The sequence below is a fragment of the Lepisosteus oculatus genome, unplaced genomic scaffold, assembly GCF_040954835.1.
Source record: "Lepisosteus oculatus isolate fLepOcu1 unplaced genomic scaffold, fLepOcu1.hap2 HAP2_SCAFFOLD_48, whole genome shotgun sequence".
Classification (NCBI taxonomy): domain Eukaryota; kingdom Metazoa; phylum Chordata; class Actinopteri; order Semionotiformes; family Lepisosteidae; genus Lepisosteus; species Lepisosteus oculatus.
In genome coordinates, this window is record NW_027168020.1 from 1,971,489 (window position 1) to 1,982,855 (window position 11,367).

At 45.9% G+C, this 11,367-nt stretch overlaps 5 non-coding genes across 5 annotated transcripts; 3 read left to right on the forward strand and 2 right to left on the reverse strand.

Annotated features, from left to right (window-relative positions):
* Positions 1-3,320: 3,320 nt before the first annotated feature.
* trnar-ccu (transfer RNA arginine (anticodon CCU)) lies at positions 3,321-3,393 on the reverse strand. The gene has a single exon. It is a non-coding gene; the product is annotated as a tRNA-Arg (tRNA).
* Positions 3,394-5,844: 2,451 nt separating this feature from the next.
* Positions 5,845-5,917, reverse strand: trnar-acg (transfer RNA arginine (anticodon ACG)). The gene has a single exon. It is a non-coding gene; the product is annotated as a tRNA-Arg (tRNA).
* A 1,624-nt stretch (positions 5,918-7,541) lies between these two features.
* Positions 7,542-7,623, forward strand: trnas-gcu (transfer RNA serine (anticodon GCU)). The gene has a single exon. It is a non-coding gene; the product is annotated as a tRNA-Ser (tRNA).
* Positions 7,624-8,966: 1,343 nt separating this feature from the next.
* On the forward strand, positions 8,967-9,048 carry trnas-uga (transfer RNA serine (anticodon UGA)). The gene has a single exon. It is a non-coding gene; the product is annotated as a tRNA-Ser (tRNA).
* Positions 9,049-10,743: 1,695 nt separating this feature from the next.
* trnag-gcc (transfer RNA glycine (anticodon GCC)) lies at positions 10,744-10,814 on the forward strand. Its single transcript has one exon. It is a non-coding gene; the product is annotated as a tRNA-Gly (tRNA).
* Positions 10,815-11,367: the final 553 nt, after the last annotated feature.

An 11,367-nucleotide genomic window follows, 5' to 3' on the forward strand; every position in this document is an offset into this window, starting at 1 on the left:
ACGATCAGCAGAATAAGTCACCTTTGTGGTGATGTCACTCCTCTGCTTCACAAATGTCCTTAGTGACGGACCATTTCTTTCTGCCATTTTTCCGGAGCGGTTATTGATTGCTCCATCATTTCCCTCATACTTTCCATCCCTAGATTGAAAAAAAAAAACAGAAACAGGCTGACAGGACGACAATCAAATTGCAAAAACTCATCAAAGCACTCGATAGAGTATTTGAATCCACAAGTAGCTACGAGCAACTTTGTCCTGGCTTGCATGAAAGTCGGAAAATGTCAAAAAGAAAAAGATGGTGGCTTTTTCATATCTGTTCTTTTATTTTTAGTTCGTTGGCTCATCTGTCCATTGTCCTCCTGCCTGGCTCTTGACCTGTGACTGTTTGAACGCACACAGTAGACTTTCATGCAGGGGATTTGTCCTGAGCCTCTGTGAAGGACCCACCCACCCCCATAAATAACTGCTCTAGAAACACATGAATGCAAAACTAAACCACAGCTTAAAGAGGAGCTTGTCATGACCGCCAGGCAGTTAAGACCAACTCTTAAGCAATCTAAACAGCACCAGCAGAGGGTGATTATTAACAAACGCCGCCGCACGAGTTAACCCACCTGCACACACTCCACCGTGGGGTACGCAGTGCTATTTTTACCATCTTTACTTGCTTCCCGCTGGTATTGAGTCTACTCCTTGAGAGCTCTACCTGGCGTTTTTTCCATTACCTCGTTTATTCTGGATATTGGACTCCCCTTCTGCCTTTTCGACTTTGGACCTCGCCTCTCACCTCGGACTGTTTGCCACCAGTGTTCTCCCTGGATTACGACTTACCTTACGCCTCTTGACCACGAAACAAAGCAAAGCAGAGCAAAACAAAATGAACAAACGAAAAGCCTCACGTCCCGCACTTGCGTGTAACGCCGTTACGTGCCCAAGCGGTATTGTACTTCATCTTAGCACTGCACCCCGGGGCGTACGGTATATGGGAACGAGCACACGCCACAAATCGTCTCGAATCACTCCCTACAGCTGTAAGGCACCTTGAAGCGTGCACCCCCAACATTTTTCTTTGCGCATCTGTGAAAGGTAAACTCTTGAGCAAACTCTGAACCAGCTCTAAGGAAACTAATCCGATTAGACGTTACTTTGACTCATCCTTTAAGGGAACCTTGTTAATTGGAGAAATCAATGATTTCGAATGAATTCTGTATGCGTTAAAAGACAGCTATACACAGAAAACATGCAGGACACTTCTCATGATGTTTCCCGAGCCGAAACACAGTGCGTTTTTCCAAGCCCTCTGACAAAGCCCGCCCACTGAAAACTGCAGCAGATCGTGTAAAGACGTTCAACTTTGTAACTACTGCACGCACAGGAAGCAGAATAAATTCCTCTTTTCAAACTGTCAAAGGTTTGCTTTGCGAACACTGCAGGACATCGCACAATCTCTTTTGAATGGGGACAAACGATTTCTTATGGGGCACAGTAAGTACAGACGTTTAAAAAGCTCCACTCATGCCGACGATGCAGCATGAAGAAGCGCAACCTAACGTTTGCATTCCTAGCAAATTCCTTTTATTTTTTGATAAATAAAGACAGTCTTGTTTAACAAACAACACACACAACATTTTACATTGTCAATTCAATTCAAATCAATGTATTTCTATATAGCACCTTTCACAACAAGGTTGTCCCAAGGCACTTAACAATGCAAGTTGTTAAGAGCCTTGTGTCTAATATGCCGCCTAGGTAACGTGCTGTCTCTTTGAGGCAGATGTTTAAATCCTCTGAGTTAAGTGCTGAAGTTATAGTAGTCCTATCAGTATTGTTGCCTCCGATCAACAGATCCTCATTTTTCTCAGAGTTGAGTAACAAAAAGTTTTCACACATCCAAGTATTTCCTTCCTTAATGCATTTAACTAAAGTGATAATAGAAAAGTTGTCGTTTGGTGTGAACAAAATGTTTATTTGAGTGTCATCAGCATATGAATGAAAGTTCATATTATTTTTTCATATTATCCTACCTAGCAGCAGCATGTAGAGAGAGAGAGCAATATTGGTCCCAGCACTGATCTTCTGGTACCCCAAATTGAACTGGTGACATTGATGAAGCAGTACAATTATTAGATATTTGAACATAATGAAAACGATGAGTAAAATGTGAAGTAAACCACTGAAGGACGGTTCCAGATAAGCCAACCTCAAACTCAAGCCTGTGTAACAAAACAGAGAGGTCAACCGTGTCAAAGGCAGCTCTAAGATCTAGAAGCAAAGCACAAGCACTGTTGCATTCCCTGCATCAGTAGCTAAGAGAATATCATTTACGACTCTTGTTAATGCAGTTTCAGAAACCAGACTAAAATTTCTCAAGTATATTATTTGAATCCAGATATGATTGACGTTGGGCAACAACTATTCTCCCAAGACTTTTAGATTGAAATGGGACCTTTGAGACAGGCCTGTAGTTGTTAAGAACTTGTTGATCCAAATTTGACTTCTTAAGAGCGGTCTAACAACCGCTACCTTAAATTGATCAGGTACAACGCCTGACGCAAGCGATGCATTCATCATACTAATTATAGGTCCTGCCAGTCCTTCGAGGGAATCTTTGACTAGCTGAGTGGGGATGGGATCTAGCGAACAGGTGGTTGACTTTGTCTTACGTCTGTGTTTATGAGTCCACCATAAGAAGAAATCTGAACAGGAGTGGTGATCATGCGAGGTCACCATGGAGGAAACCACTGCTCTCCCCCCCAAAAAAACCACCACTGCCCCTCTCAAGTTTGCTAAAGACCACATGGATGTTCCACAGCAACTCCTGGAACAATGTTCTGTGGACAGTGACAAAAGTTGAACATGTTGGTAAATGTGCACAACGTTATGTTTGGAGATAACAAAACACTGCATACCAACTCCAAAACCTCATCCCACCTGGGAAGCATAGCGGAGGCTGTACGGCTTGCAATCATCGAGGGACCGATGAATTCCAAGATGTATCAGGAAATTCTACAGCAGAATGTCAGGGTGTCTGCCTGTGATCTAAAACTCGAAAGACGCTGGGTCATGCAGCATGACAAAAACAAAGGAGTACATCAACAACAGAGTGGCTGAAACAATAGAAATTCCGTATTTTGGGATGGCCGAGTAAGAGTCCTGACCCCAATCCCATTGAAGTGCTGTGGCGTGATCTGAAGCAGGCCGTTCAGTGCAAGACATCTCCCAACTGTATGTGAGAGAAAAGCAGAGACGCTCACTGAGTAAGGTGGGGTTGCAGCTTTGCAAATCAAAAGGACATTTGTACGCTCAAAAAGGGACAGTAGCACCCCAGATGGGACTCGAACCCACAATCCCTGGCTTAGGAGGCCAGTGCCTTATCCATTAGGCCACTGGGGCACACTGGGTTGGGTCGATCACGCTGATGAAGAGCCAGTTTTTTTTTTCCTTTGCTTTTTCAAAGGGATCCCCAAAATTAGGAAAGTTAGGCAGCAGAAGGTTTACTGTGACCTGAGAAGGACCGGCATCCAATCACGGTGGTACACACACACACGCTCTCACTCATCTGAGCTACACGGCTACCAAGATGATCTCAGGTGCGCCGAGCTGGTACGGAACATATTGAACTGATCGACGGCGAATTGTCTCTCAGACAGGCTTTTCACCTCTGAGCTCCCTGACTGACAGTAATCAGCTAGGTAGTGAAACAGTCAGCTGCTTCTAAGCCTTAAACAGCTGCATCTCGGCGCTTCCACAGAGAGATGATTTGAAAGCCAAACATCGCCCATTGGGAACACCTTACTATCACTAGTTTAAGAGACTCTTAAGGTCTTGCAGAGGTGCCTGTCTAATAGCATGCGCTTTGCAAGCTATAGGTGTTTAGGCTGAGGCAGAATGCCTGTTAACAAAATGTTTTTCTAAAGGGGCCTCGCACTCTTTTCCAAGCAATGGTCACCATCCCCACCGAGTGTCACAACGTAGTCATGTCCTAGGATGTCTCCTGTTAGTCTCCATTTGTCTGCCACCAACACTTTAGGTTACGGGGTCACAACCGCACCCCAAAGACCAGAGGAGCTGTTGTCGTTCTGGCGGCGCAGATTGGGCTGAAGGTGGGGCGCTTGAATCTCGCTGTTGGAGGCCGTCTGAAACTGACCCAAGCCTTTCCCTTGAATTAAATGTAAATAAGAAATGAACCCCAGATGCATATGGAATCAATCACGTGTTTCCTTTGAGCCGTTTCAGAGACTGCTCCAGAGTTTACCTTGCACAGATGCGCAAAGATTAATGATGGGGGTGCACGCTTCCAGGCGTCTTACAACTGTAGGGACTGATTAGAGACAATTCGTAGCTTGTGCTCATTTCCCTCTATTCCCCGTGTTGCAGTGGTAGGATGACGTAAATTCCTGCTTCGACACGTAACGGCATTATAATCAAGTGCAGGAGCTGAGGGCTTTAGTTTTGTTTCGTTTTCTATGGCGTTCGTAAGCGCGCAAATCAAAGGCAATTCCTGCGTCTAACACGAATGTAAATGCTTTTGAAAGTGCAGTGTGGTGCAGCTTGTAAAATCCTTGTCCACATTTTTGGTTTGTTGATGTTTTTTCTGTCTGCCTAAGTTGCATTTTGACATCCGGACTGGGGGACTTTATCATTTGAACGTGAAGCCAGCCTTAAACCCTCTGAGGCGTGTCTGTCTGCCGGCACGAATCTTGTGAAAGGTATTTTTTTTAACGGAGAGCAACTTTAAAAAGGTTTCCGCAGCCAAATCGCAGTCCGTGTTTGATTATAGGAGGAATGCGGCGGCGGCGAGCTCGCATTTGTCGTGCTCGAGTGGTTAAGGCGATGGGCTCGAAATGCGTTGGGGCTTCCCCGCGCAGGTGCGAAACCTGCTGACTCCGGCGTCTGCCGCACGTCGCCTTGTGCCTGCGCGGCAGAGTCGAAGTGCCGCTTTTCCTTTCCTGGTACTATAACAACGCGAAATCGCTTGGACCCGCTGCCATGGAAATCAATTCTTCAGATAACTACACATTTTGCGTTCGCACCTCTGGTGCTCTACTTATGCCTTTGAAAACCTAATGAATAAAGCTGAAAGAACCGACACGATATGTAGGTGCTGGTAAAGCACGCAGTCAAGAACTGTTAACAGCAAGGGTTTCAGTGGGTTAACTGAGGAGAAGGCGTGATCGCTAATTGTTGACTTTTTATTTGGTGTTAGAAACACTCTTACTGTGCATGACGTGCAACAAATGTAGCCACAGAAATTGCATCACGCTTTCATGTATGCTATTGCAGACACCAACGTTGCCTAGATAGAAAACCGAAAAAGCCGTGGGTTTGCTTGCTGGTCTGAAGGATCTCTCTTCGAATCTCTATCATTTGTCAATGGAAGTAAAAGGCGCTGCAATCTCATACGTTCAGAATCAAACCCGCAGCTGTTGTTCGACTTTTTTTTCTTGACTAATTACAACTGAGTGTCGCATGAGCAGTTACATAAACTTGTCTGGTATATTTGAACACAAATGCCGTTCTTCAATTAAAACTAACAGTACATTGTCAGGGACATTCAGTTCTATACAAACAAGAGACAGACAAGAGAATATTTCTACCGTTCATGTGGACTACGTGTTGACTTACTGATCGGAATAATTGAAAGGTTCGGGCTCATAGCCGATGCAGTGCGTGCTAATTAGAACAGCAACGCTAAGCTCTCAGCACCGTACTGAGCCCAGGTGTTTTTCTAAAGCTGTCAGGTGCAGTTCATTTACATGAAGGAAATATCTTACTGGGTACGATTACAATGCAGTAAGTAGCACAGACTACTTAGGGAGTAGCCCGATGTGTTTAAAAACGACCCGAGCCAGGCAGGAGTCGAACCTGCAATCTCCTGATCCGTAGTCAGACGCGTTATCCATTGCGCCACTGGCCCTGGTGTGACACTGCAGGACTGTAACCCAGTGAGATGAGCACTGCACCTAGTAAAATATTACCCCCGGTCCATTCTTTTCCAAAAGTGAGAAACACCTGTTTTCTACATTTTGTCTGTTTTAAAACCATATCTCTTTAAACCAAACCAAGAGTTTGTCTTTTGCACTGATATTCTGATTCATTTCGATTTCAAAGAAAAAAAAAACATTACCTTCCAAAGCATCATAAAATTGTCCCTTCCTCCAGACTCTACTTCTCTCTTGTAGTAGTACAGCAGACCTTTCCAGGTGAGCAGATCACAGAGTCCGAAATGAGCTTCCTCCATCAAGCAAAGTACCTGAACATGACTCTGTCTTCATAAAAGCGCCCCTGTAATAAAGAAATTAAATCCGAAATCAAGAGGGCAGTTGCCTACTGAAGTTCAAGAAGTCATCAATTTTAACCCAGCAACACATTAAAGGCTGCATCTATACAAGTACGATTCTAGAAATGCTCACCAGATTACGTTTTAAGAAGGAACTGTGCCTCAGGTTCCGCCGAGATCTTAACTCGGATGGCAGGATTCAGAGTCCGGAGTGCGGACTGATGGCGCACGGAGGGTCCATATACTGTGGATCCCTCAGTGATCTTCCGCGTATTCAAACCGCCAGCGTGTGACTCCCCTGTCCCCGTGACCTCATTGCTCTGCTCTCGCCTCTGTGGAGCTGAGCCCGACTCATGGTAAAGTGGAAAAAAATATGCCCTCATCGTGGGATTTACTCTGGATCGAGGATAGATGTCACTTTTTTATCGTTGAACAGGATGTATGTGATGTGGCGACTAGGTTCAATATTGTATCCTTTTAAAAGATTAAGGACTGGGGTGAGCGTGATTTACCACCCTTTCAGCTAAGAACCCGACATGAGCACCGTTTAAGCTGCATAGACTCGGTCGTTTAACTCTTCTCCATTAGCAGGGTTAAGGTTAAAGAAAAAAAACATTGCTGACTTCTTTTTTTTTGCCAGCCGCTAGCGCTGATTAGCAATGTTTGTATTTCATGTTTTGCAAGTTCCATCCATTTTAAGAAAAACAAGTCGCGTTAAAGACAGGAAATGAATACTTGCATTTAATTAAGTCTAGCCGTAGGCGGTTGTCTGTAAGGACCAGTTCTGTTCGAGAAGACAGAACAAAGAAGGCACCACTGGGATTCGGACTCAGGATCTCCTGTTTAAGAGACAAGCGCTTTAACCAACTAAGCAACGGCGCCCCGGTAGTGTTGTCCTTTTGCAGCCACTTGGACACACCACTCAGACACATCTGCATTCGGTGTGTGCTCCGCCTGCTCGCTGAGCAAGTTGCCACCTTTACATACAATAGCAACATCGACACCAAGAGAAAGGATGACAAATGGCTTTTATCTGGAACTTTTCATGTCCAAGGAGCTCAATGTGCTTTCTGTGTACAACAGGGCCACTGAAATCCACAATGGCCACTGAACCACAGCAGTGGCTTGCTGGCTTGACATCTCCCAAGGAAAATGTTGAAATCGCATGTGGAACAGGAAAAGGACCCTTGAGTACGAGGGAAAAAAAAGAAAAAGATCATCTGGAGCGCGCCAACCCATGTCTGGACAGCCCAGTTTCATCGACGAGGTGGCCGAGTGGTTAAGGCGATGGACTGCTAATCCATTGTGCTCTGCACGCATGGGTTCGAATCCCATCCTCGTCGCTCTCTACGTTTGACGTTGGCTCTCCTTTTGTTTGCTCCAGTACTAGAGCCTTACATTTTCTAGCGGTGGCTGAACATGGTATAGTAGGCTAACGTTGGTATCGAGCAGTGGTAGTAACAGTATTTACGTGCCGCTGCTGCCAAGTGGCTCTGGGTTGAGACCGCGTTTTCACTTACTTGCAGCACAAATGGAGAAAGCGATTTTTGACAGTCTCTCGAGAGACTGCGCTAGGTGTTTAGGGATAGACTTTGTCAGTTCCCCCTGGGATGATGGCCTCTCAAATAGTTTGTGATTCCTCTAGACGTTTATACAGTAGAAGCCTGCTTCGTGGCTTAAATCCAAGCTAAGGAAACGAGTTAGAGGTCTGATGCAGAACTGCGAATTCAATGAAGGGGAACACTACAGTACATTGCACTGTATGTGTGAGGAAAGCTGCCCCCTACTGTTCCTTGTCGACCGAACAGAGGACTGTAAAGGATACCGCCAAGAAACTTTAGGATGCTGGTTGGAATCCAGCTCCAAAGAAGCCCCTTTGGGTGTTATGTAATCAAAAAGTAAGAACAGAGAATCTCCCTTTGATCAAAAGCGCAACAGAACTGTTTTCCGTGGAGCAGGTTTCAGACCCGTAGACCTGTTTTATTTGTAGGGCAGGGCGCATTCCCAAACGCGAATCTCCTGTTTTAGAAATGCTTTGGGCGGCATGAAGTGAAAATAAGAAGTGGGCTCCAGATGCACATGGAAGCAATCAAGTGTTTCATCCGAGCTGTTTCAAAGACTGCTCAACAGCTTTCCTTTTACAGAGGCCCAACGATCAATGATGGGGGTGCACCCTTCAATGTGCCTTACGACTCTAGGGAGTGATTGAGACGATTCGTAGCGTGTGTTCATTTCCCTCTATTCCCCATGTTGCAGTGGTAAGATGACGTAAATTCCTGCTTCGACACATAACGGCGTTATAATCAAGTACAGGAGCTGAGGGCTTTTGTTTTGTTTCGTTTTCTATGGCGTTCGTAAGCGCGCAAAACAAAGACAATTCCTGCGTCTAACACGAATGTAAATGCTTTTGAAAGTGCAGTGTGGTGCAGCTTGTAAAATCCTTGTCCACATTTGTGGTTTGTTGATGTTTTTTCTGTCTGCCAAAGTTGCATTTTGACATCCGGACGGGGAGACTTTATCATTTGAACGTGAAGCCAGCCTTAAACCCTCTGAGGCGTGTCTGTCTGCCGGCATGTATCTTGTGAAAGGTTTTTTTTTTAACAGAGAGCGACTTTAAAAAGGTTTCCGCAGCCACCTCGCACTCCGTGTTAGATTATAGGAGGAATGCGGCGGCGGCGAGCTCGCTGTAGTCGTGGCCGAGTAGTTAAGGCGATGGATTTGAAATCCATTGGGGACTCCCCGCTCAGGTTCGAATCCTGCCGACTACGGCGTCTGCCGCACGTCACCTTGTGCCTGTGCGGCAAAGGCGAAGTGCCGCTTCTCCTTTCCTGGTACTATAAAAATGCTACATCGCTTGGTCCTGCTTCCATGGAAAGCAGTTCTTCAGGTAATTCTACTCTCTTACCAAAGCTGTTAGGTTCCTTTCCGTGGTGAGATGGGTTGTCATGCAACGCTGCCACATAGTGCCGACAGACAAGTGTGTTGCGGGAGAAGAGAAAAGTGTTTGAAGATTTAAGAGTGTCTTAGGTGGAGCCAAAATCAAGTGTCACAAATGCAAGTGGGAAGATTTCCAATGTTTAATATGGTCAAAATAAGCGGAAGTTACCAGCTGGTCCGGCACAGTCTGCCATGCTTTTGTCATATACTGTAAAGTGGTGTGGAACTGGGTGTCGAACTGGAGCCTCACCATTTGCATATGTGAGGCTCCAGTTATACATCGAGTGTCACATTAAATGACAAAAATGAAGAGAGTTAAAGCACCTGGAGAGGTTTTCTTACAACTTTTGAGCTGACACAGTTTTGGAAAATGTTTCCTTCACGGTGCACTGAACAACATAGGCAGCCAAGAGTCTCCAAAACAAAACAGAATGGACAGATAGGAGAAAATTCCCACTCGTCCTGAAGTTCCCAAAATCCAGCACTGAGCGTAAACAAAGTGTCTAAGTAGCGTGGGAATGCTAACCCTAACCCTAGCTGGAGTTTGAGCAATCCGGCACTGAGCGTAAGAAGATGAGTCAAAGTAACGTCTAATCGGATTAGTTTCCTTAGAGCTGGTTCAGAGTTTGCTCAAGAGTTTACCTTTCACAGATGCGCAAAGAAGAATGTTGGGGGTGCACGCTTCAAGGCGCCTTACAGCTGTAGGGAGTGATTCGAGACGATTCGTGGCGTGTGCTCGTTCCCATATACCGTACGACCCGGGGTGCAGTGCTAGGATGACGTACAATACCGCTTGGGCACGTAACGGGGTTATATGCAAGTGCAGGACGTGAGGGTTTTCGTTTGTTCGTTTTGTTTTGCTCTGCTTTGCTTTGTTTTGCTTTCCATCGCGTTGGTAAGAGCGTAAATAAAAAGGCGATTCCTGTGTCTACCACTAATGTAAGAGCTATTTCAAGTGCGACGTGGTGCGGCTTTTCAAATGCTTGTGGGCATTTCTCTGTTGTTGATTCTTTTTTTGTGTGTAACAAAGTGGCATTTTCATGTCCGGACGGGGAGACTTTATCATTCCGACATGAAGCCACCCTTAAGTCCTCTGAGGCGTGTCTGTCTGCAAGGCTTGTATTTTGGAAATGTTTTTTTGAAACGGAGAACGACTTTGAAATAGGCTTCCGCCGGCGCCTCGCGATCCAGGTAAGATTGTAGCAAGAACGCAGCGGCAGTGGGGCTTGCTGTAGTCGTGGCTGAGTGGTTAAGGCAATGGACTAGAAATCCATTGGGGTCTCCCCGCAGAGGTTCCAATCCTGCCGACTACGTTGTCCGCTTTCAGTCGGTGTGTTTCGGCACAAGCAAAGAAGCGCGCCTCTTTGCTGTTCCTGGTGGTTTTAAAACGCCCAATCGCTTGTACCCGCTGCCTTAGAAATAAGTTCTTCAGCGTCCGCAAATGGCATTTTGCAGCTGGAAGCAGATGTCGACGCGTTTTGCACAGAGCACCAAAAAAGCGTCTTTTTTAAAGGCCCAGGCACTGAGCATTGGTGGTTCAGTGGTAGAATTCTCGCCTGCCACGCGGGAGGCTTGGGTTCGATTCCCGGCCAATGCAGTGGCTTTTGCAGCGAGCGGCTCCATCACTTGCATCCCCTTGCAACTCGCAACTGAAAACCCACTGAAGCTAAGCAGGTGTGAGCCAGGTCAGTACCTGGATGAGGATGAGCTACAGGGAAAAACAAAGCTTCCAGCTGGAAGCGGTGTTAATGGTGCCGGCGGGGGGGCGCTCACCCTGAGGTCTGTGCGGGTCCCAATGCCCCAGTATAGTGACGGAGATGCTGTGTTGTAAAAGGGCGCTGTCTTTTGGATGAGATGTAAAACCGAGGTCACAGCGCTCTGTGGTCATTCAAAATGACCACCAAAACCTTTGACAAAAGCTCTTGGTAATTGATGGTCTTCAATAATGCTTCTCCTTTAGGTACATTTTAAATCAGCTGAAAAATGCTGTGAAATGGGGGGGCACTTCAGGCCAGTGTAGGATTTGGGTTACAAGAACCATGAAACTGCACGAGAAAGCCCGTACACTGATTACACGGCTTTCTATTCAAAGGAGGACAAAAGAAATTCCCTGAGTTTGATTTTTTGCAGCACAGAGAGGAGCACTGTCG